This window comes from Hoplias malabaricus, chromosome 4 (assembly GCF_029633855.1).
Source record: "Hoplias malabaricus isolate fHopMal1 chromosome 4, fHopMal1.hap1, whole genome shotgun sequence".
In the NCBI taxonomy this organism is placed as follows: Eukaryota; Metazoa; Chordata; class Actinopteri; order Characiformes; family Erythrinidae; genus Hoplias; species Hoplias malabaricus.
In genome coordinates, this window is record NC_089803.1 from 9,841,891 (window position 1) to 9,847,355 (window position 5,465).

Consider the following 5,465-nt stretch of genomic DNA (forward strand, 5'->3'; position numbering starts at 1 on the left):
CCAAACCAGATGACAAACCTACACTAAAGAAAATGGAGGACTGTGTTAAAGAAGTGAAGCATTGAATGTCATACAATTTCCTTCTGCTAAACAGCGACAAAACCGAGGTTCTCCTTTTAGGTCCAAAACCTGCTATAAATAAGGTATCAGACTTAATACATCATTTTGACCTCCCTGTTCTCCCGAGCTCATCAGCTAAAAATCTGCGTGTTACAATTGATTCAGATCTATCATTTGATCAGCATATAGGTAACATTACAAGAACAGCTTTCCTACATCTTCGGAACCTCGCTAAGTTAAGAAATTCCTTATCCCTCCCAGATGCGGAAAAATTAGTTCACACTTTTATTACATCAAGATTAGATTATTGCAATGCACTTTTATCAGGATGCTCCAGCAGAAACTTGAGTAAACTCCAGTTAATTCAAAATGCTGCAGCCAGGGTCCTCACTAAAACTAGAAAATTTGATCATATCAGCCCAGTATTATCGGCCCTTCACTGGCTTCCAGTTAAATTCCGTATTGATTACAAAATTATTTTACTCACGTATAAATCCTTACATGGTCTCGCCCCTGAATACTTGCAAGACCTCATCACACACTATGAACCACCAAGATTACTCAGATCTCAGGGCGCCGACCTCTTACTAGTACCCAGAATTCATAAGACTTCAGCGGGGGAGAAAGCCTTCTCCTGCAAAGCCCCTCAGCTCTGGAACAATCTTCCAGCTAGTGTTCGGGACGCAGACACAGTCACTATGTTTAAGTCTAGGCTCAAAACACACTTGTTCAGTTTAGCCTTTGGCAACTAACCTTTGTCTAGTTTAAGGTTGTCATTTCAGGAACTCATGGACATGGAGAATCAGGGTAAACCTGGATGATGTGCTCACAATTTCTCTTGCTTGGAACGAAAGGATGTCTTTGCCTGAGCTCCTTCTGGTTTCCCTACTCCCAGTCTGTTACAGTCAGATCCGTCACTACACTAAAGAAAATATTCACATGCTCTTATTCTCTGCTGCACTCAACTAAACTAACTGCTTCCCTTTACTGTTTTACTGTTTTCTGAGAGAATGGTGGCCCACTGATGGAAGATTGTTTGCTGGATTCTCCTGCAGACTAGACCAGACCAGACCAGCTGCTCACCTTATTATTATTATTATTATGTAGCATAATGACACTTCATTGGTGATCATTTAAAATTCAATCTATAGTTTGATCAGAGGAGGATGGGTCCCCTTTGTGAGTCTTGGTTCCTCCCAAGGTTTCTTCCTCCAGCCTTGAGGGAGTTTTTCCTTGCCAATGTCGCCTTCGGCTTGCTTGCATTGGGCTTTGATTTAAATGTTCTGTTTTGAAACTGTGAAGCTGCTTTGTTACAACGTCAGTTGTAAAAGGCGCTATACAAATAAATTTGATTTGATTTGATTTGATTTAGTGGTGTGAATTGTATTGCATATTAAGGTTTGATTTCTCTGAAGTTGGCAAATTCAATTGGGGATTAATTTTTATTGATTGTGGTAATATAGTGACTTATAAACAGAGGAAAAAGGGAGCGAAATAATTAATAAGTATAAGTTGGGAACATATTTAGTCATTATTATGCCAAAAATGGGCACTAATGTTTCAAAAGAGATTACTCCTGTTGCGATGGCCTGACATAGACCAACCATGGCCGGTAGAGGGGACACTTAATCCAGATGTAATTAAAACAAGAGAGGTACTTGTATCAACATACAAAGCAGGACAGAAGAAAGGGCGTCAAGGAGAAAAGTGAAAGGAAAAAAGAGAAATAGAGCTTGGCATTCTCCAGTTATTTGAACAAGAGGGTCAGAAACTGATAAAGGCGGCAAGAAAGGTGCAGAAGCAATAAATCAGAATACAAAGGCAATTGAAAAACAAATGTCAGAAGTTAATTGTGACATCATATTTGCCATGTGAGAGGGCTCAGCGCTTTGGATCATGGCTGTATACTCTGACACTGTAGCTTCTGTTGAGCTTGCAAATTACAAATTACAAATACACCTGAGTCAGGAGTCTTACCACTGATGCTTGGTGACTGGGTTGTGTGTCAGATTTAATATTAATTAATGTTTAATTATTGCAGTTTTATTTTATTTCACCTCAACCAATATAGATTTTATAATCAGTAATTGGTTATTTCCACTTATGGAAGACTGATTAAAGGATAGAAGCAGTACATCAAATATAACTTACAATTTACATGTGTAATTTACTATGAAAGACAACTGCTTTTAATTAACTTGCACTTACACAAGTCATACACAAAAGTGCACCAGAGAAATTTTAAATGCAGTAGCGCAAGTCATGCGAAAGGGGGCACTATAAATTGACTTCAGTTGCAATAACACAAGTCAGCCACAGGGCTCCTGGTGTTTGGGCTGGGTCAGAGACTACACCGTATTTGCTTAACTCCTCCCCCTGGGGTAAGTTCACTGGTTTGGCGTAATTTAAACCATTCCAGTTATGGACACTGAAGGGAAAGCATACCATTGCCAGTCTTAAAACAAAACAGGGACCTTTGTTTGGGCCGCTTTAGAGCAAGTTCACTATTCACGTTGTTTTACAAATTGAAGGCTACTTATGGGTTGAATCAATGCTTCTCACAAACAATTCCTGCATTTATGAATGTATGTTAACAAGCCGTATATCAGAGGAAAAAAATTTGCAAACCAAAAGCTAGAATTCGCAGACTTTTGGGCGATTCAGAATGTACACATACACTTAGATTCGCGCACAGTGATTACGTTAACCTCTCACAGGTGTGTCATACGCTTTTCATACAGGCGATTACAGTGACGTAGCACAGCTGATAAACCCACAGTGTTACTTCACAATTAGGCACACGGCGACAGCCTAATTATTTCACAAATGAAAAGCGTGTTCACTCTAATCATTAAATCAAAACAACAGTGAAATGACAATCATCGCTCACATTCAAATCTTAATTTAGGAACAGGTCCTAGTTATGAATTAGAGGGGATTAAGGAGGGAGGAACCAGTTGTGAGGCCTGTGTCTCTTACACAGGCCACTCTTATCACTGAAGCTCAAGGCTTGTGCTTAACTTACTGGTGTGTGATTTTCTTATACAGGAATCATAACTAGTGATCACGATTTTCAAAGCCCCACATTGGGCGCCATAAAAATATTATGTAGTGGAAATAGTTAGGCACACGTTGCGGTGGCATAAGCACTACATAGCGGAGTGAATAATAATCAATTATTTAATTAATTTTGCTAAGCTAAATGTTTGGGACCCATTAAATAATATGTAGTGTCTTTACCTGTCAAATTTTAGCTTAGACAAGAAGGCCATCTTCACATATTATACAGCAGAATTAGCTAGAATTAACTATTATTAATGAATTATGCTCACTGACCCGCCATGGGTTCTTGACTCTGAAATTAAATCGGAACTAGAAGTTATAATTCTGTACAAAAAAGGTGCACACACAAACAAATAACCAATGATTAGTTTTATCACACAACTGGTTTATTACAAATAATATCAAATAATGAATATTGATTATACATTCATATAATGAAATGGATTACTGCGATACATGAGGGAACAGGGAGATTGATATATGAGGGAACATCTCTATGATAATTACCCTAAATTCTAGAAAAAGCTATGTTTATCCCAGCAAGCATTCAACACCAAACTCCTGAGCAATGAAAGAATTAAAGAAAAGATTGGAGCCTCTCTTGCTCCTGATTGGCTGCTTCCTGTACCTTGGTAGTGACATCACATACAATTTATGACCCTTGACAAGACAAAGATTTGAAGATGATTCCTGACCATCCCAGAATTCTGAATAATACTTTTGCAATATAAAAGATTAGATGTTAACACAAAGTAGTATCATTAGGACAACCATGTTCTACATAATTATTAAACAACTACACACATAATATGTGGCTACCTTGGTTCTACACAAATTCATATAAAACAAAAATGACTTTAAGCACATGTAAATTAATCCCACCCATTTTGATCGTCCAAATGGAATTAATTTCAAACAGTTGTGTACATATGTAACTTCAAATTGTTTTAAACCAATGGGAATTAAGGTTTAATTGAGGTTAAACTGATCCTCAGGAGTGTCTCTCTGCCTCCTGCGTTTGAAAAGAATTTCATGATCCTCAGGAGTCTCTCTCTAAAAGATTGTTTTCTTGACCCTGTGTGGCCTTGGGTCATAAAAGAGGTCCCTGAAGAGGGATTTTCGAGCCTGTTCTGTGCTATCTGAAATTCCCATCTGGCTTGTGTGGAGATGTCTCTGAAACCAGCTAAAGTTTGGGTATTTAAAATCACATCTCAGAAAGTCAAATTTCTTATTAAGAATTAATACACATTCATCATATCATACTAAAATATAGATCCAGGTAGATGGGTGAGCGAATATAGGCATCATTTTGAATCTAATGGGACTCTATTTTGGTACAGCATGTATTCAGCTAGAGGTTGGACAGTTGACCCCTGCTGTGTGTGCACATGGCTGTGGCCAAAAAACACATTTTACTCTCAAGTTTTCATTGAATAAATTATAATTAATCTACTATTGTCATGTGATATTTGCCACATCTATGTGCACACACAACAGGGGCCAACTCTCCCACCTCTAGATGAATGTCCACCTCTCCAAACTCGCTCTCCTGGGCATCTTTGTTTTAGTCTTAAAATTGTAGTTGTAAGGTGTGAATAAATAATAAACACGAGATCAAATGCCTGTCCTGACTAAGCCTCTGTCCTGTCTGACTGAACAGGATTATTACACTGAGGGAACAGGTTATTAAACTAGGGCGGCACAGTGGTGCAGTCACACAGCTTCAGGGACCTGGAGGTTGGGGGTTCAGGCCCCACTCCGGGTGACTGTCTGTGAGGAGTTTGGTGTGTTTTCCACGTGGGATTCCTCCCATAGTCCAACTACTTGACTAATTATTATCATGTGAACCAGACAACTGCCAGCAAAATAATGCAAAACTATTAAAGAACGATATGTATCCCATCTGCACAAATTAAGTCCTTACAATATACACACCCTTGATTATGCTACTATTAAATGAGTGGACTGTGATTGTGTACGCAATAAATCTGGGATGAAAATAAACCTATAGTGGTGTTTGTGATCCAGAACTAGAGAATGTGTAGGGTTTAGAGATAAGAAATGCAGCTCCCAGTGTGAGTAAATCCTCTTTTTCCACTACATCTAACAGCACAATTACAGATAGACTGTGTTTAGACCGCAGGATGTGTTTACTGTAGAGAAGGCTTCTCTCTCACTCTCTCTCTCGCTCTCTACACACACATAAATACATGTGAATGTTTCCTTTATTATTAAAAAAAAGCTGCCAGTTTATAAGTGAGTAGAAAAAGAGACAGAGAGAGAGAGAGAGAGAAAACGAAGAGAGAGAGAGAGAAAATGAAGAGAGAGAGCGAACAGGGCTG